The 20,719-nt window shown below is 47.6% G+C and overlaps 1 protein-coding gene across 15 annotated transcripts in view; it reads right to left on the bottom strand.

Annotated features, from left to right (window-relative positions):
* The window catches only part of PPFIBP1 (PPFIA binding protein 1), a 91,205-nt gene that overhangs the window by 47,246 nt on the left and 23,240 nt on the right, over positions 1-20,719 (bottom strand). For 13 of the 15 annotated variants that reach the window (XM_071551633.1, XM_071551636.1, XM_071551629.1 and 10 more), the window contains exon 2: positions 19,194-19,269. The gene's annotated coding sequence lies outside the window, so the exon portion shown is untranslated. Of the gene's footprint in view, positions 1-1,070; positions 1,330-1,709; positions 1,799-19,193; positions 19,270-20,719 lie in introns of those variants that run through there. The other 2 variants (XM_071551631.1, XM_071551632.1) reach the window with 2 other exon arrangements.

Here is a 20,719-nt window from a genome sequence, read left to right as displayed (position 1 = left end):
CCTCATGGAGCATCTGTCAGCAGCCTGGCCAAGCCCACAGCTGAGAAACTTGGAGAGGTGAAATGAAAAAAGAACAAAAAGCCCCTGAGCCCAACAGCTGGAGGTGACGCAACAAAAAGAATCCCATTTCCCTGGTTATTTGGTCCTAAAGTGGCCATTGAAATCTAAGCCTGGAACAGCACATCCTGCTCTGGGCACCTTCCCAACACAGTGCAGCACATCCAGCAGCCAGGATGTAAAATTGTTGTGCCAGAAAAATAATGTTGGAAGCATCCTCCCCTGGGAAAGGGGCAGCACCAGTCTGGGGCTTTGCAGACCATCAGTGGCACGCAGGGAGGGATGGGCAGAGGGGACAGAGGACCTCAAAGCCCAGCAGAGCAAAAACCAAACTGCAGGACACCAGAAGAGACAGCAAACAACAGGAGGAAGAGGGTGGGAAGGGGAGGAGCAGAGTCAAAGAAACACAACTCATACATCAGTGCACTCCAGGAAAGAGGACAATAATAAGACACCAATGGATTATTCCTGCACATCTTGAAAGGCACCCAAGGCCACCTCTGGCTTCCCAAACTTTGAGAGGAGGCTCAGCTGATCACTGACATGGCACAGCTTTCCCATTATGTATGTTGCATTCATTGCTCTTTCCCCTTTATGGCTTTGCTCTGATATACAAATAAAACACAAGAGAAAACTCAAGGCTTTGGGGTTTTTTTCTTGGCAGCAACTAAGGAAAACCACACAGGTAACACAAATGAAAATCCATCTTGGAGGAGCACAGTGGAGCTCCTTAGGAAAATAAGGAATAGCTAATGATGACAAGCAGTTTAAATTCCCTTCATCCACAAAAGCAGGAAGGAAAGAAAAATACAAAGGGGGAAATCATGATTTTCAACCCAGATGGACCTATGAGATGGCAGATGGAGGAGACATCAAGGTGCACACAGGAGGCAGAAGCACGAAATCCACCCCTGGCACAATGTCATGGACAGCACACCTGAGAGGGGAGTCCTGACAGCCCCCTGTCTGCCAGACCATTTCAAACAAGTCCTGCTTTCCAAGGAACCACTTACCTTCCTGTGTGCAAGAGGAGGGGTGTTTGGGCAGAGTCAGCTCCCCCTCTCAGAGCTCCCAGCTCAACACCTTGCTCATGCCGACCAGAACTGCTTCACCAGGGCTGTGCTTACAACACACCACGAGGAAAATAAAAATAAAATCCAAATGCAGGTCCCTCCACTCTGTTAGGCTTCATCTTAGCACTAAGCTGGCATTTCTGCAGCATCCCTGGCTGTAAGGGAGGAGATGTAATTTGGTCTTACTGGTTTCACGTCCCTTCCTCCGGTTGGAACACACCAGCCGGTTGCTAAGGCTGTGCTGTTCACTTTTCAGTAGGTGGGGATTTTTTATTTTTATTTTTGAATGACACACAAACCCTCTGGCTACGACGCTTTCCAAACGGCTCACAGAGAAAACAAAAATGCTGCCCTGCAAATAAACACAAGGCAAAGGCAGGGAGAAACAAAACAAACCCAAAGCAAAGCAGAGCAAGGGGCTTTGTGAATGGAAGTGCAGTGTGCTGGATGCAAACAGGAAAGCTGCCTGAAGATGGATTTCAAAAGCAGGTATTTAATTAAGATGGCAGACTTCGGAAAAAAATAAAGAGGGGCAAAAAGCACTTAAGCATTTTATTAAGAAATTATGGGTTTCCCCACCTCTTTCCTAGATCAAGAAGCATCAAGGGGGGACATCCTCAAGCCTGTTGTGTTGTTGTTTTGGGGGTGGTCTCATTGTGGGTGTCCACCTGCAAAACACACCACTCCTTAAAACCCAGGGCTGAGGAGGATGAGCTGCCCTGGCTGTGACCTCCCTGAGGAAGAGCCTTTTGTGCCACTCTCCTTCCTCTGGGCTTCCTTCCATGCCACTTCCTTCCATGGGCTGCAAATGCTCAGTGTTGGGAAGCAAAGCATCAGCTCCTGGTATGGTATTTTTTATGAGATGCTGCAATAAGATGGATGGCTTGGGTTTCCCAGCTCTCCATTCACAAGTAATGCTTCTTAAGCCAGGAAATTTGGATACCCAGAACTTAAAGATCCTGATTAGGGCTTGACTTTGAGGGTTAAAAAAGGACACCCTGCCATGAAAGTCAGATGAAAAAGCTCAGAAACTGCAGTCATCTTTTATGGGGAGGGTCAGGGGAAGATCCTGTTCCACAGCAACAGTAAGACCCCAAAGGCTCCCAAAATTCATGCTGCATTCTCAGTCCTACACATACAAGATGTGTAAAGTAACTTCTGAATTCATCTCTCTTGCCTCACAAGACATCCTTAGCAATTAATTTTTATAAAATAAAGTCCTATTTCCTGAAGACAAAATGTCATTTCAGACACATCTATTTGTGCTTTTTCTGACAGGCCAGAAGAGAAACAGAAACACACAGGCTTATTTGCAAAACACATTTCAATCACAATTTAAACCAGTTTCAAATTAATTCAGTCTAAATCTCTGGCACAATTTCTCATGGGATGTTTGGAAGATGTTCAACTGTAGTGCCACCAGTCAGTACAGTACAACACTTACTAATGAATATATTCAGATAATTAGGAATCATTAACATTTCTTCTAATGTAAAATCAGCTCTCTTTAAACTGATAACGTCTATTTATTTTTAAATCTATAAATAATTTTCTTTTTGAATTTGCTGAGCAACGACATCAAAGCAAACGTTCTCCTGTTATGCAGGACTGCAAAAAGAACAACATGTGTCCCTTTGTTCCCTCACTCCAAAGCCTTTCTTTGTTCCCTGAATTTCATTAGTTCTTTATTGTACAGCAAACATTATTTATTTTCTTTAGCTGATAACAATGAATGGGAGCACACTTAGGGTAAGAGCCCATCCCACAGTATGCAAGACACGCCTTCAGATAAAAGGTATCAGGCCATAGAAATGACTTTAAAGTATTTTAAGAGCATGAAGCACAGAAGTCCTTCCAAGATACAACTTTTATACCTGGGAAAAACTTACTTCAAATCACAAAACTTCTACTGACAACCAGTTCAGTAGAATTCTGCTCTTTGCCTTAAAATTTGTTGAGCACATTGGTCATAAATCAGAAGCTAAGCTTTGACAAGATAAGCATCCCTCAGACACTCTGCCAGGGGTGCACTCACAGCAAACAGCTTATATAAACACCCAAAGTCTCTGAGTCAAGTTTGGTGGCTCAGATTCATCTCCAGTTACAAAACAAACACTTTATTTTGGTCTGCAGTACTGAAATCCCTCTGGCTGTTAACTCTGCTCCCCTAATATCCAGCAGATCTTATTTTTCCCTGTTGCGATAGAAAGGAACTTTAGAAACTGGGCAGGTTATGTCTTTTTGTGATGCATAAGTGGGCCCTGGGATTGCTGGATGGCAGAGCAGCAGCCCTGGGATGTCAATTCCTGTCTCCAAACCCTGCTCAGACTCATTTGCACTCTTTTCTCCCAAGAAATTCAAGGTCAAACAGAGATCTGAAAAGAAAAACCTCACAGATCATAGAATCATAGAATTGACTGGGTTGGAAAAGACCTCCAAGATCATCAAGTCCAACCCTTGGGCCAACTCCAGTCCCTTTACCAGATCATGGCACTCAGTGCCACGGCCAAGCTCAGGTTAAAAACCTCCAGGGATGGGGAATCCACCCCCTCTCTGGGCAGCCCATTCCAATGCCTGAGCACTCTCTCTGCAAAGACGTTTTTTCTGCTCTCCAACTTCAATTTCCCCTGACAGAGCTTGAGCTCGTGCCCCCTTGTCCTATTGCTGAGTGCCTGGGAGAAGAGACCAACCCCACCTGGCCAGAACTTCCCTTCAGGGAGTTCCAGACAGTGCTGAGGTCACCTCTGAGCCTCCTCTTCTCCAGGCTAAACACCCCCAGCTCCCTCAGCCTTGTGCTCCAGTCCCTTCTCCAGCCTCGTTGCTCTTCTCTGGCCCTGCTCCAGCCCCTCAATCTCTTTCCTGAACTGAGGGGCCCAGAACTGAACACAACACTCAAGGTGTGGCCTCACCAAAGCCAGCACAGAAGAGCTCAGTGAGTGCCAACCCTCACACTGACTTGGATGAATTAACAACTCTCTGTATTTCCACACAAATCTTCCTCTGAACACAGAATCTCTCAAGATAAAACTCCCAAACCCTCGAGGGATCAGATGCACTTAGAATGCTACATTTCTTTGAAGTACTTGCCCTTTGTATTTCACCCACACTTCAATGTTTTCCTACTTACATACAAATCAAATGAGATGTCTGATGCCATAAGCAGCAAACATTCAAAGAGTTTCACACTTTCACAGCCTCTGGGGGCAGAGGGCAAGACTCAGTGTTGTAGAGAGGTGTATGTTAACCATACACTGACTTTCACTGTACCAGCTGGCCAAGGAGGAGTTCTTCAAGCACCAGAGGTCAAACAGAAAGAAAGGACCAGCTGAATAAGGAAGGTCCTACAAGGTGTCCTCCATCACCAGGCCAAAAAAAAAAACACCCAAACCAAATCCCTAAACTCTTGGCGTCAAATAACAGAATTAAATAAATCATTTTACATTTTCTGATCATCACCATGAACTTGCAGCTTCCTCAGCAACCCTGGGAGTATCTGGGGCCAAATCCTTCATGGTGTATACGGACACTCTGGACTCACCTGGAGATGAGTCTTTCTTGTTCTCAAGCACTACAGAAGTTTTAAAAATGCTGATTCTTGCTTCACATATCTATAAAAGTACTTATTTTAGAACTACTGCCCCTGTATTTCCCTTTTTGGGGGCTATTTTTCATCAGTGGAGGACAGGTTTGGGGGGGTTATCTTTATCTCTGACTGACTACAGATGTTGTTTCCCTGGCTAAAGTTAGGAAGGGATCCTCCTTCAGAGGAGGATCTTACTCTTCACTCTGCTGCACACACAAAAGCACTGAGACAAGTCTAGTCTGGGCTTGCAGCAGACTTTGGTGATACCAAGACCTAAACCATGATGATCCTGCTGTTTAAAACAGCAAAAGGAAACCCAAAAGCAGCACAAAAGTTTACTTACACAACAAAACTGCACCTTCAGCCCTGTTTAGGAAAAGAAACATTACAAAACTACCCAGGGAATTTACTTCACAGAGGGTCAGGTCTTGTGGCAAACTTTGGTTTATTTTTTGCAAATTAATTACTATTATAGAATCAGAGAATGGATTGGGTTGGAAGGGACCTTAAAAATCATGTTGTTCCAACTTCCCTGCCATGGGCAGGGACACCTTCCACTCTCCCAGGTTGCTCCAAGCCCCATCCAGCCTGGCCTTGGACACTCCCAGGGATGGGGCAGCCACAGCTTCTCTGCCTAACCTGTGCCAGGGCCTGCTCACCCTCACAGGAAAGGATTTCTCCCTAATATCCAATCGAACCCTGCTCTCTGTCAGTCTGAAGCCATTCCCCCTGTCCTGTCACTCCAGGCCCTTGCAAATAGTCTCTCTCCACCTTCCCTGTGGGCTCCCTTCAGGCACTGCAAGACCACAATGAGGTCACCCCAAAGCCTTCTCTTCTCCAGCTGAACAATCCCAGCTCTCCCAGCCTTTCCTCCAAGCAGAGCTGCTCCAGCCCTCTGCCCATCTTGGTGTCCCTCCTCTGGCCTCACCAAACTACAGGAAAGCTCCAAGTGCTTAATTGCAACACACGGACTTCTCTGAGACGTATTTTTAAGATCAGAGACTCAACTGTGCGCTCAAGTTGGCACAGTTGGGTGTTCCTGCAATTCCCCACACACTTCACTTTAGGAATTTCCTAAATTAGAAGGGAACCACAAAAGTTATCAAGTCCAACTCCTGTACTTCATTAACAATTCATTTTGCAAATGAATTCCTATCACAGAATCAGAAAATGGACTGGGTTGGAAGGGACTTCCCTACCCCACCACTGGAAAATGCCTTACCTTAAAAAGTTACTGAAGGAAGAAATTTAAAACAAGAGTTTCTGCCTCATTATCTGAGTGTAAGATTTATTGTAATACAATCTGAGTGGAAAATACTAAATATTAAACTTTTTGCCTTAAAATACAAGTTTATCAGGAGTGTCAAAGTAGTGCTTTCCACAAAGAAACAGCAACACACTCTACACAACTAATCCTGCTGTTAGAGACCTTACCCAACAGATTATCTTGTGATCTCCCAACTTTTCTTACTCCATTTTTTTCAGCTAAAGATCTTTGACAGAAATTCAGGTCCTTGATGTTGTGAGGTGAGAGAAAAAGAATATCCAGAATAAACTTCAATTCCATATTAAAAACAAAAACACACCAAAAAACTAATTAAAAAACATGGTCCATATGGCAGATCATTGGAAAAGCCACAGTTTCCTCCTTTTCCATCAATTTTGGTACATTTTTGGAAAAAAGTCCATCTGGACATATATATAACAATGAACAACAGCAATAATGACCTCAGTTTATCTGAATTCTGATTCCACGTCTGGCATTAAAATAAAAGGTTGCAGAAGTACATTCAGAAAAAAAGAATTCAAAGAAAATGCCAGGAACCAGAACCTGTGTGGTAACCAGCAGATCTCTGGCACTGGAGGTATCTGAGTGATGCGGTTCGCCTTTGGGATCTGTTTTTTGCTCTTTATTAAAACTTTTGACAGTTCCAAATAGCAAGTCTTTGTTTCCTGCAAATGTCTCGAGGACCATAAATGCATTGAGGCCTCTCTTAATATTTTAATGAAATATCAGTTCCTGCTCCTCTGCTTGACTTGCAGGCAAAATCTGCCATTTTAAGGAGATAATCTTAAGCAGCTTTCTGAGAAATACCAGGAATACTAAACTGTCATTCCTGTGCTCTGGTTTTGGGTTGGGTTTTTTTCCCTTTCCGTCTCCCCTAATAGTCTATTTCAATTGTCTTTAAAAGGAAAGTGGAGCACTCTCCAAGATGATGTGCTGTATTTTACAGAATGCAAGGTCTGAACCAGTACTGTCAGCTGATTGAAATACTTCCAAACAGAAGGGGTTTCATTCATTCCCTCTGTTGCATTGTGTCCCAATATCAATGAGCTGATGTTCAGTCACACTCCTGACCCTCCTGTGCCCATTTCAAAGCTTCTACATACCTACTTTTAAGTTACCCAGGCAAAAGTTGTTTATGATTTGTGAGAAGGATTTTGTTTAAGGAGAAGAAGCCTTAACTTGCAATACCAACTCTGTCCTCAGTGCTGGTGGAGAACAGACCCCAGGGCCAAATCCTGCGTCCCGTGTTGATGCCACAGGAGGTTCTGGCAGCGACAGTGGTGTCACTTTGACAAGACACCACCAGCATCGGGGGTTTCTTTGCAAAACTGACTTTGTCTGTGTTCCCTTGTGGGTTATAGCAAGGCAGGACTAGGCTGCTCATGCTGCCCCCCCCTCTCCTGGTACTCCAGCTCTGTGCTCCAAGGCAGGAAATCTCCATCTCAGGTGGGGTGAACAATTCTGAACTTCTACGCAGCAGCTGCCAACTGCATGCTGTGACAGACACACTGTTCTCCTAATTCGAGCTGCCAAACTCAAGGGAACTCAGCCTGGCTGGAGACAGACACAGAGGTGAAGTAAACTGGGCATTAAATCAAAAGAGACAGTTTATCTAAACCAGCCACCCCAAAGGGCTCGGGTTAAAAGCTGCTCACCTGAGCTGGGGCTCCTGCTGCTCTGACCTTCCTGGCTGTTTGAATGGGTTAGCAGAGCAAAATTCACACCAGTGGGAACTTCTCAGTTGTGGGAACTTTGCACCAGGAGGGAAAAAGACAGTGGTCCATGAGGAGAGAGCACCCAGGGATGTCCAGGAGCATTTAGCTATGCGTAGTGCAGGTGGATATTCAATTTGGGACCCAGCAGTCCCTATCTCATAAATAACCAATGCCACACCCCTCTGCAGATTCCAAACAACTGATCTTCAATCCTTCAGAGCTGGGCACAGTGTGGGGGAGAAGAATGGAGTGTTTGCTCTCACTAACACTAGAATGTAGGAGTCAGAAAATGCCACGTAACAACCCCAAAAAGAGAAACACACCCAGCCTGCATGTCAGAACACACAGGGCACCGCAAGACAAGGATGTCTCTGGTATCTCTGCATCAGCAGCCTGTTCCCTGGAAGTTTCTTGTCCAAGAACTGTGACCCAGCCTGGTACTCCTTTTTTGGCAGGATCTGACAGGCTCCCAGGCTGCTGGTGTGGCTGCAGGCCAGAACCCCTGTACTCCAGGGAGCCACTTGCAAATGTCTGACAAGGGGAACATGACCACATATGTTCCCTGTCCTGCTGTAACACCAGCAAGGCTCCAGACTCACTCTGGATAACACGGGAGCTGAGTGTTGGCACCCCATGGTGTGGCTCAGGGCTGTCACAACACTGTAAATCATACACACACTCCCTCAACAACATGAGCCTGAAAAGTGCCTCCATGCTTTCATAGAATCATAGAATAGAATCATAGAATGGATTGGGTTGGAAAAGACCTCCGAGATCATCAAGTCCAACCCTTGGGCCAACTCCAGTCCCTTTACCAGATCATGGCACTCAGTGTCACGGCCAAGCTCAGGTTAAAAACCTCCAGGGATGGGGAATCCACCCCCTCTCTGGGCAGCCCATTCCAATGCCTGAGCACTCTCTCTGCAAGAAGTTTTTTCTCATCTCCAGCTTCAATTTCCCCTGGCAGAACTTGAGCCCGTGCCCCCTTGTCCTATTGCTGAGTGCCTGGGAGAAGAGACCAACCCCCACCTGGCCAGAACTTCCCTTCAGGGAGTTCCAGACAGTGCTGAGGTCACCTCTGAGCCTCCTCTTCTCCAGGCTAAACACCCCCAGCTCCCTCAGCCTCTCCCCACAGCACTTGTGCTCCAGTCCCTTCTCCAGCCTCATTGCTCTTCTCTGGCCCCGCTCCAGACCCTCAATCTCTTCCTGAACTGAGGGGCCCAGAACTGAACACAGATTAGGTATTAGGAAGAAATTCTTCCCTGTGAGGGTGGGCAGGCCCTGGCACAGGTTGGGCAGAGAAGCTGTGGCTGCCCTATCCCTGGGAGTGTCCAAGGCCAGGCTGGAGGGGGCTCTGAGCAACCTGGGCTGGTGGAAGGTGTCCCTGCCCATGGCAGGGGTGGAAGGTGATAATCTTTAAGGTCCCTTCCAATGCAAACCAGTCTGTGATTCTATAAATTCCATCACTGTCCAAATCCTTAAGGGAAGAACAAACACTAGCACATTGTTGTACTGAGAGGGACAGGGTGGGAAAGGCAGCAAGGGTTGAAATCTGTGCCAAGGTCTTGGACCAAAAACCAACCAAATCCACCAAGAGGCTCCTATGAGCACTTGCAAGCTGGGAATTTGCTCCATTGCCAGACTATCCTGGGGCTGAAACACTGGCCGACAATGCTCTTCCCCAGCCAGAAATCTCCCACCTGTGGGATTTTCACCTGCTGCTGGGAACAGACACAAGGGAACCAGAGCTGCCATCAGCCCGGTTTGGGTTCTCCCAGTAGCGCTGCAGCAGCTGGTGGCACACACCACCCTCTCTTGTCCCCACAAGAACACAGAGGGCTGTTTCAGGATGCTGCTCCACCACTGCCCTCGCCTGGAGTGCCTCAGGCACAGCCAAGTCCCGGTCACTTGGCATCTGGCCACGGGCACAGCAGCCAGAACCCCCTGGCACTGAGCCCCGGGAGCTCTGCCAGGGATGGTGGCCCAGGCCCACAGCAGAGCTGAACTTTCCAAATACTTTGAACAGCTCCTTATCAGCAAAGCAGCTGTACATCAGCTCAGCATTTCACAGTGTTTTATGATCTGGTCCCCTTCAGCTGGACTGGCAGCTGAGCAGAGCCACAGCCTGAAACAGAGACAGTCTCTCTGTCGGCACAGGAGCTTTTCAATTTGGCTGCAACCTACCTACCTACCTTTGTTCCTTTCCTTTCTTCCTTCCTTTTCTTCCCTTCCTTTCTTTCTTCCTTTTCTTCCCTTCCGCCCTTCCTTCCCTTCCTTTTCTTCCCTTCCTTCCTGCTCTTCCTTCCATTCCTTCCGCCCTTCCTTTCTTCCGCCCTTCCTTCCCTTCCTTCCTGCTCTTCCTTCCTTTCCTTCCGCCCTTCCTTTCTTCCGCCCTTCCTTCCCTTCCTTCTGCCCTTCCTTCCTGCTCTTCCTTCCTTTCCTTTCGCCCTTCCTTTCTTCCTTCCCTTCTGCCCTTCCTTCCTGCCCCACTTGAAGGTACTACCAGAACCTACTACAGTAGCAGCAGAGGGGGTGCAGGTGTGTTTGGGCACGAGGGAAACACTAAAGAAGTTCCAAAACTCACATCATGACTGCAACAAAGACATGTTCTCTTCCACTGCTCCAGATCACTCTGGTTCATTCTGACACCACCATCACACAGAAAGGCAACTTCAGCAAGATGCTTCGAGGTAAAATTTGCTTGGGGTTGCACAGAGCCACTGCTGCTGCACACAGAAGGCAAAGCAAAAATCACTCAGGGAATCAGGGCAAACAAGGGCTGAGCAGGAGGGAGTTCACAGAGTGGGAGAACAGGGGATGTCTGTGGAAGGGAACAAGCTGGGGAAAGTCTCCCCCAAAGCAATTGGGAGTCTGGGACAAAGTTCCCCCACGTGCCCAGCACACTGACAGCATCTTAGTTAGAAGTTAACAGCCTTGCCAAAACAAACACTGGCCCCTCAGTCACCAGCCTGCAGGGATCAATATCATGAGTTTATCAGGCTATTATTAGCTACTATGCTAATATGACTATTATCTTCATTGCTGTTATTGAACAACAGGTGCAAAGGGCATGAGAAAGGAACCTCCTCCAGGTGTGGGGCCACTGGCTTGGGTAAGCAGGGAAGGTGTCTCAGTCTTCCAGGCTCTTGGATGGAGCCCACCTGCAACAACAGGGATGATTCTGCTCCCAAAATGTGCACCTTGTTCTTGGCAGTGCAGCTCACTGGAGATCTCAGAGGAGCAACTTCACCTCCCTCAGACCAGGGCGTTGGGGTGGGGATATAAGTCTAAGTTCCTACTTTGTGTGCCTTCAGTCCGTGTGCACTGACCTACTGAGGGTACAGGTAATACCAGAGGAGAATCAGGCAATCATTGTGCAATTCCCTGAGGAAAGATGGAATTCTCTGTCCTTCTCACTGCATTAAGAACTAGATGACTCCACTGAATTTGCTCTTCCCTCCTGAGGTAAGGCCATTTCCTATTTTCTTATAGTAACTCAGATTTGTCTATGTCCTATTTTTGGTTTCTAAATTAAGAATATTGCTCATTACCAGATTATATGGCATTTATTCTGAGGAGCAAGAGATACTAATACAGCTAAAAATTCAATATAAACACCCTGTGGATGTAAGGCATGACATTTATATACCAGATTAATAAGCACTAAGACGAATTTCTGATGTAGGGCACATGACTCTCCCTTCATTTCAAAGGCAATTATTTTAATACCCTGATTTCAAAGTGTGACGTGGCCTTGCAAACACTGGCAGACAGGCAGCCTTATCAAAAAAAGCTCCCAAATCCTGGAAGGACAACTGCAGGTGCATGTCTGGTTTTGAGATAAGGGAACATCTGGGGTGTGTGGGCTGGCCAGCAGGCTGAGATCAATTTAATGCAGCGTGGATCTGAGCCTGTCTTGGACAAACAGCAAAGCCTGGGAGACTGGACACTTCTAGAGGTTCCCAGTGCTTTCTGACAGTGGTAAAAAGAAAAAAAGCTCTGTCCAAGTCCCTCTGGGCAAGAGCCACCTGCACACCTTCCAGCCCAGGGATACCCAGTGGTCCCAAGGGATGGCACGTGCCTGCTGCCATCCTGCACAACACACCTTGCTCCTGAATGTGCTGATCTTGGCTGGATCATTTCCTTCAGGGAGGCCAGCATGGGCTACACCTTGGATTTGTGCTGGAAACATCACAGAGGGATGTTGCAGTTCTTGCTGAGCAGGGCTCACACAGAGCCCAGGCTGTTCCTGCTCCTCACCCCACCCCATCAGCAAGGAGACTGGGGATGCACTGGGAACTGGGAGGGGGGACAGCTGGGACACCTGACCCCAACTGGCCACAGGGACATCCCATGCCATGTGGCATCATGCTCAGCATAGAGAGCTGGGGGGGAAGGGAGGAAGGGGAGACATTTGGAGTGATGGTGTTTGTCTGACAGAGCTCAGCATTCCTGGCTGAGCACCTGCCTGCCCATGGGAGGTGGAGAATGAACTCCTATTAAAGTGCCCTCACCTCAATCCACAAGGTTTCCCACTTTTCTGATTCTCTCCCTGCTCCCACTGGTGAGGGACTGAGGCTGAGCTGGGAGCTGGGGTCAAACCACAGCACTGAAGCATCAGCTGAGGTGGCTTCCCTTAAATATTGACACATCCTGCTTAAATCTGCCATCAATGCCCTGTCCTGCTGGTCCTGGCCATTTCCCAAAGCCATCCTGAATCCCAGAGCCACATCACTATATACACACTACACTACAGTAGAACTGTAACAAAGGGGGCAACAAGAAGACCAGTTATCACCCAAGGATTCCAGGTGAGGGTGTGGGGACACAGCCAGCTGGGCAGTCAGGTTTAACATGGAAGCTGCAAACTCAGGATCTCCAAACTGAAGAATACTGTTCCCTTCTGTTATTTCAGAATGCAGCTTCTTAGTCACACCAGTAAAACCAGGAAGGTGACAATCAAGTTCATCACAGAGAAACACACTGGGCAAGTACCCACCCCAGCCCCAAACCTGATCACCTTCTGGCTGCCACTTCCCACTTCTTCCCTCCTTCCATTCAAGCTGATGTCCCCTCTCCCACCATCCTTTTCCCTCTCCTGAGCTTTTCCTACTCCTGAGTGCCTGTGAAGTTTGTGATTTGCCATCAACCCCTAATACAAGACAGCTCCTCCCTTCTCTTTGCTGCTTGCAAATAGTTATGAAGAAGCACAAAAACCACTAATCCCAAACAAACCTGCCCTCAGTTCTCATGCTTGGCACAACTGCAGCCACAGAAAGGCAGTGGCAGGAAAAGTCCTCTCCGTTCCTGGGACTACAGCTGGACTTGGAGCGATGGTGCTCTGAGGAGCAGCCACCACACAACATCCAACTCTCAAGGTTCTGCTGAGCAGAAGAACATGCAGTTCTTCCCACAGCTGAGTTTTGGTGAGGAGGAAAAGGAGAAGGAAGACACATGCAGGCAGCTGTCAGGTAGCTCCCTCCCTCTCTTGGTCTCATAAAACACAAAATTAACAAACAGAGCAGAGCAGCCCGAGGTGACCATGCAGCTACCCACACGCTGAGCTGCTGAGGTTTCTTCTAAGCAGCAGAAATCAAAGTGCAGTGAGAGAAGCTCAGATGACAAAGGAGAGACACAAAGACCCCACCAAAGCACTGACACCCTGCAAAGTCCTTCCTATCAGCTGCTCTGCACCCACTGCTGCAAAGTCCAGGTCCCAACTCAGCCCTGAGGGCCTCCCAAGCCCAGCAAGGGCTCATTCAGAGCCTTCAAAAGTCAACTGACAAGTAACAAATTACAAATATCAGCTCCATAAGAGACTCAAAGGAAAATGAAAATAAAAATACTGGCTGTGCTACCTTGGTGCTGCTGTGCATCGCTGAAGGTCTTGTCTAAGACATCAGGGTATCTGTCCCACCCATCCAGAACTAAATATAATCTTGCAGCTAAATCTTGAGTCCCTAAAAAAAGGCTCTGCAAAGTTTTGCATCCCCAAAAAGAGCATGTGGCTGGAGTCAGCTGCTTTCAGCGCCGCCTTCACCAGCAGGGCATGCCCAGAGTGAAGCTGGGTGAAGCCATGCAAAGCTTTTGCCTGCAGGTTTCTCAAACAAGGCATGTGGAGCCAGTCAGGAGGTGGCCAGGGAACATCTAAGAGCCTGCAGAGAAGCTGCCAGGAGATTTTCTAAGGAAAGGTGAAGAAATCTTTCATGTGATTTCCATGCTCCTCTGCACCAGCAGATTATCTGCTCTCCCCAAGAGCACTAAACTGTCCCAACACTGCCCAGTGCTCCAAAGCACCTTTATAAAAAGCCAGAATTCCTGAAAAGGAGTTTTAACTAATTTTGAACAAGCAGCCAACAGAAGTGTTACCATGGCTCCCTCTGTAACACAGAATTCCACAGTTCACTGCTTCCAGAACTCACCTTTTCTATTTGGTATGCCACATATTTAGGGGTCTTGTCACTTAATTAAGCAGCTCTAAATCAAGCCTAGTGCAGTTGTATAAAGCCATTTCTGCAAATGACATAATTCCAGACACCATTCTGAGCCAAAACTTCCACTATAGCCCATGGTGGGTGTGTGGGAAATCTTAGCATGGCATGTGGTGGATATTAACACAGTTCCCAGTTTGGGATGGCTCACTTTTCCCATCTTAGCCTCAGATGGAAAAGAAGATGGGGGGAAAAGTACTTCCAATTACTGCAGGAAAGGTTTGCCCTGCTCTTGGTTTGAGAGGAAAAAGGAGGGAAGGAGCAGAGAGATGCCCTCAGTGAGCAACACCCAACAAACCTCACCCCATTTCCACATTTCTGCACCTTTACAAACTTCAGAAAACTCCTCCAGCCACACACTGAGAAGTGACAACCGCATCACAAAGTTAGAAAACTTCTTTAGGAAAAAAAAAACCAAAATACCACCAACAAATGGACTAAAATAAACAACTAAAAAGGTTACTACAGATAAACAGCTCTCCCTTTCCTTTTGTGTCGACCTGAATCAAACTTTATTTTGCTCCAGTACAAGCTGGGAACTTGAGTTGATTTTGTTTCTCCTTTCATGGGCTAAGCTCACTTGACCTCTTGCTCACTTTCCCTATCTGTAAAACAGGGGAAATAACAATAAGAAACTACCACACAGTGTTAGAGGAATTACTCAGTTCACAGCTGTATAGTTCTTTGAAGATGCAAAGTGCCAAGCATTATTACTAGATGAAGAAATGATATATTTTCTCCCCCAAGCTACATAGAGGAGGAAGAAAAAAGCCATGCAAACAGCCAGCTGTATTCCTAATGAGATGCTACACTCAAAAAGTGGGACATCTTAAAACAGATTGGACAATCTTCTTCCAGCTCACAAAGATTATTCCCAACACATAAACCTCACAGGATTATAAATGCAAGCAAAGAAACTTATCATTTGACAAGGTTCCTGCAGACAAAATAAGCTTGTCTAAATAAACAGGGGAAATGTGCATTTTCAGCCTGGAAGAAGAGAGCAAAGAGAATATTTCAAAGAAGCAAGGGAAGAAATGAAATCAGATTTGCAAGCTTTGGGAGGGATGAATTTATGTTTTGTGAGTATAAAGCAGTTGTCAGGACTGGGGAAGTCAATAAAATGAGAAGGGCCGGATGGGAGGGACAGAGGAAAGGGCAGTGTGTGACAGGGAGGTCACATGCTGGATAAACAGGGCAGTGTGAGAACTATTTACAGACAAACACATGTCCCCCTCTGCAGAGATTTGTGGGTGTTGGAGAGCTGAGCAGAACCTTAAGTTACATCAACATCACCCAAACCACATCACAGAAGAACCTGAAGAGCAAAAGCACAATAACATTCTGTTTCCTACAAACAGCAACATTTCCTCTGGGGAGAAAGGGAGGAAAAAGTCACCAGAGAAATGCTCACCACGGGCAGGGTCACACCTCCCACTAACACGCAGGGCAGCCACAGGCTTGGGGGAACATTTGAAATTAGTGCTATTTTGAGCACGTTTTACTTTAGCACAACTATTAAAAGCCCAAGAAAAGCCATGTGTGGGCTGGGCCCTGCAGGACAAGCCATCAAGTGCTTAAATAAATGCACTACACAGAAGGAGCCTTGTGCTTCTTTCCCTCCTATATCCAACATGACCTTGAGGGGGAAAATTCCCAACAAATAGTGATTTTTGCCTTTTACACACAGGCACTGTAAGAGAGTGGACAGGACCTCAGTCTGTGACTTCAGTGCTGCATGGGAAGCTCTGCCCCAGCCCTGGAGACCCTGACAATCTGCCCCACAGAGCACGGGCTGGAACTCAAAGCATTCCTAAGAGCTGGAGGAGCAAGGTGGAGGAATATCTGGAAACCTTGTGGATTTTGCTAGGAAAGAGCAGGAAGTATGGCTGGATCTGGCTACAACGACTTAGCCAGGTCCCTGTGCCTTCACGGCACCACTCTAAAGCAGCTCTCTCCACTCAGCCTTATTTTAAAAGCCTTATTTAGCGCTTTTTTTCCTGGATTTTTCATACATGCTGCCTTCCTGTGGGCCATGGGTGAACTCTCAGCATCATGTTTAGCAGGAACAAGAGGATGGAGGGTCTGACTCCAACAGCATTCCTCCAGATTCCAGATACCTGCTGCCACTGGAGCTACAGGAACGGAGAATGGAGCACTGAGCACCTGTTCCCACAGCCTAGGATGGACAGGGACAAATCCCTCTTCCCAGAAGCAACAGCACAAGTGACAGGGAAAACAAGGTAGGGATTTATGTCCCAGAATTTCTGCTGCTCCCAGGGAAGGGGACTCAGCAAAGAGGCAGAGCCTTCCAGCAAAGGCACGGTGGTGCCAGCAAACTGAAAGCCTCCAAACACACATCCAGCAGAAGGTGGCTGCCAGCCAGCTTTTAATGATGTTTTTCCAGCCACAGTGGACAGGAACCCAGCTGGAGTGTAATCCCACCAACTCTGAGCAGCAGCAAGAAAACTGGAGAAACATGACCAGGATGGGGGACAACAGCTGACAACCACTGTAGCAGCCCTGATTAAAACCTCAGGGAATGACAGCATTTGGCAGTGGAGTTCAGGGCTCCTGGCAAACAAGGAGCAGCAACCACTCCTTTTCAAGTCTGGTGCAAGACCTTGGGCAGCTGTGAATCCCAGAGGGAGCTCACACACAGGGATTTAGCGTGGGAAGGGTCAGAGATCCAAGAAGCAGCACTCCAAAGGTTATGGAGAGGGTGAGGGAGTCAATGAAGGGAAATACTATTCCAAATGAGACACCAGCCCTCACATAGTGTGGGCCTGCAGCGAGGCTAGGGATGCAGGACAGCTCCAGGGAGCGGCAACAACCCAGGGGGGTGACACAAAACACCTGAGAGAGGAGGGCACAAACACCACGTGCTCATCCCGTGGGAAGGCAGGGATGAGCAGTTCAGGGGGAAGCAGCTGGGGGCAGCAAGCCAAGGCAAAGCACCACAGAATCATGGAATATGCTGAGCTGGAAGGGGCCCACAAGGATCATTGAAGTCCAACTCCTCGACCTGCACAGCACACTCCAACAATCCCACAATGTGCCTGAGGGTGTTGTCCAAACACTCCTGGAGCTCTGTCAGGATTGGAGCCAGGACCACTGTCCTGGGGAGCCTGGTCAGTGCCCACCACCCTCTGGGGGAAGAACCTTTTCCCAATATCCAGCCTAACCCTGCCCTGACATAACTCCAGCCATTGCCTGGGTGCTGTCCCTGCCCTGACACAGCTCCAGCCATTCCCTGGGTGCTGTCCCTGGTTCCCCCAGAGCAGAGATCAGTGCCTGCCCCTCCTGAGGAAGTTGTACCTGCACTGAGGTCTCCCCTCAGTCTCCTCTTCTTCAGATGAACACACCAAGTGCCCTCAGTGCACTTATGTGGTTTCACCTCTAGACCCTTCCCCACCCTTGTGCCCCTTCTTTGGACATTCTAACAGCTTTCATATCACTGGGATAAGTTTGTGTGAAAATGCATCCAGCAAAGGAGTCGGTGTGCTGTGTTACCCTCTGGAATTGGCCCAGTTCAGCTCTCTCCAAGGAGCAGCATTTTGCATTCACTCTGGACCAATCTGACGCAGCACACAAGGAAACCCTGGCTCAGCAAGCCATGGCACACAGCCTGGAGCAGTGCAGCAGCACGGATGGGCACCAGATTCCAGCCATGATGTTACCCCCTGGGGTGCAGGCACAGAACCCTGACCCAGCTCTCCACTGGAATTCAGGATGCTAAATCACATTAGATCACCCTGCAATATCCAAAACAAAGCAGGTGAAGGATAACCCTTCCCAAACTAAGCCTGCCAGCTCTGCCACGCACCAGGCTACTTGGATCAAATCAGTCCAGAGTGAATGCAAAATGCTGCTCCTTGGGGAGCTGAACTGGGCCATTTCCAAAGGGTAACACAGCACACTGACTCCTTTGCTGGATGCATTTTCACACAGACTTGCCCCAGTGATATGAAAGCTCCTGGCAGTTTCTCTGCACGTTGCCATAGCCCTGCTGAGTCAGATCAGCTGCACATCCACAACAGCTGCATCCCACAATCATGGCAAATCCAGTGGGATCTTGCGCCAGAGCTTGAACCCTACATGTGCCACTGAACGGCTCCAGTGGTCATTTCAGTTTTGCTTCTTGGATAAGCAAAATGTACTTCACTACTCTGCCACAGTCTGCATGTTTAGTGCAAATTCACCATCTTTAAAATGTGGAAAGCCTCCCTGAATCCAAACTGCAGCCCAGACTGTGGTAAGTTCAGTTCAGTTCTGGGCCCCTCAGTTGAGGAAGAGATTGAGGGGCTGGAGCGGGGCCAGAGGAGAGCAACGAGGCTGGAGAAGGGACTGGAGCACAAGTGCTGTGGGGAGAGGCTGAGGGAGCTGGGGGTGTTTAGCCTGGAGAAGAGGAGGCTCAGAGGTGACCTCAGCACTGTCTGGAACTCCCTGAAGGGAAGTTCTGGCCAGGTGGGGGTTGGTCTCTTCTCCCAGGCACTCAGCAATAGGACAAGGGGGCACGGGCTCAAGCTCTGCCAGGGCAAATTGGAGTTGGAGATCAGCAAAAACTTCTTTGCAGAGTGAGTGCTCAGGCATTGGAATGGGCTGCCCAGAGAGGGGGTGGATTCCCCATCCCTGGAGGTTTTTAAACTGAGCTTGGCCGTGGCACTGAGTGCCATGATCTGGTAAAGGGACTGGAGTTGGCCCAAGGGTTGGACTTGATGATCTCAGAGGTCTTTTCCAACCCAATCCTTTCTATGATTCTGTGATTCTAAGTGAGGACCATCCTTTAAAAGAAACCCAATAAATGGCTGTCTGCAGAAGCAGCAGGACATTCTTCCACAGCTCCTCCTGAAAGTCGTGTACAGCATCATTCTAATGATATTTGAAATAAAAGCTCAAAGAGCTGTTGTTGGAGATTTCAAACAGCAGAAACCAGCAGATATGCAGATAATACACACCAGCAATGCAGTGGGCTGGATTACTCACCCAGGGGAACAGACTTAGTGTTGATCTCCACTGTCACTCTTGAGCAAGTGCCACTGATCCATATAAACCTCCAACACTGAGAAAAAGAGAAATAGAGATTTTGATTAATCACTCAGAGTCTGAGGTGACTTAACAGGGATATCTTGTAAAGGTGACACAGGATAGAGGAAGCATATAACACCATTTTAAAAAGCTGATACTAAGAGATTAAAGGATGACAACTGATGTACAAAGAGGAAATGATCCTGTTTATTCCAAATAATTTCCAGCAACATTATTTCTCAGTATCTCCACATCACACAGGTGGCCTGTACAACACAAAATAAAGATTCCTGGCAAAGCTTCCTTCTCTCCAAAAACACCCCACAGTGCTGAACACCTAAAAATCAGGGTGTGAAGTGAAGACAGTGGAGATCAGAGCATCCCTCAGCACTGAACCAACCCCACAGCTTGTCCCCAACAGCTCTTCCTGAGCCTCTTTACTACGACTATTTTGGTAAAAGGAAGATGTTCTCTGTCCCTGTGGTTGGACAGGAAGTTTTAGTCATGGATACTCCTCCCAGCTACAGACTGTGCACAGGACAGGAGCTATTTGGTATGGGAAGTTTGACAAGATTGTTCCAGAAAACTGGGTAAACTTTGAATTTGAAATGCAAAAGGGAAGTTTGGGAAATAAAACTTCAGACCAAGACAAAACTTCCAGATGTTGGCAGTTATGTGAGCTCCCATTAGAAGAGGCTTAAGAATCAGTGACTCAAACACAAGTGCTCAGGGAATTATGGCTGGGAGAAGGATTGGGACAACCAGGAATATGCCAGTGGGACACCCCTACCTGGGACACTGCACAAAACACATCTTGACAAACTGACAGAAGTTTAAGTCAGAAAGCAAAGAATCAGCTGAAAAATCTAGGAATAAATCCAGGAATAAAAACACACTGAGAAATTGTTTACCTGGAGCAACAATCTGCCAATCTCCAGAGGGCATGAACTGGAAGAGAATTCAGCAAGTGCACGACTGGGAGATGAGTACCAAAAAAACCAAAAGCATTTTCAGGGCTAGATACTGAAAAGCTACAGTGGTCTCAGGGCACACAGAGGTGCTCATTGCTGCTCAGAGCGGTTTTTTTAGACAACAAAACCACCAGGGGGAAAAAAAAAAAGCCACAGAACACAACCCAGCAGGACATATGAGGCTGTGCAAGCAGACTGTCACAGGACTGGGCTCCAGGCTATTGCAACAGAATAATTGTGTACTGAGCCCTGTGCTAGGCAGGGGAAAAAACATCTGTCAGATGGAAAAAGAGACAGAATGTGGAAGGCGGGGGAAAAAAACATTTGAGGTTTCTATAAAGGGCACGGCAGAATGTCATGTATGAAACTGCAAAGCCAGGGATGAAAAGTTAGTGAATGGTGTTATTTTAAGTCCTGGGAGACTCACACACCCCACAAGTGAGAGTCTCCAATGGAGTTGCCGTTCCCAGCAAGGACAGCCCCACAGCTATTCCCAAGCCTCTTTGCCATCAC

The sequence above is a fragment of the Pithys albifrons genome, chromosome 3 (assembly GCF_047495875.1).
Source record: "Pithys albifrons albifrons isolate INPA30051 chromosome 3, PitAlb_v1, whole genome shotgun sequence".
Taxonomy (NCBI): Eukaryota; Metazoa; Chordata; class Aves; order Passeriformes; family Thamnophilidae; genus Pithys; species Pithys albifrons.
The sequence above is the reverse complement of the archived record's forward strand: the minus strand, read 5'-3'. Positions and strand labels throughout refer to the sequence as shown.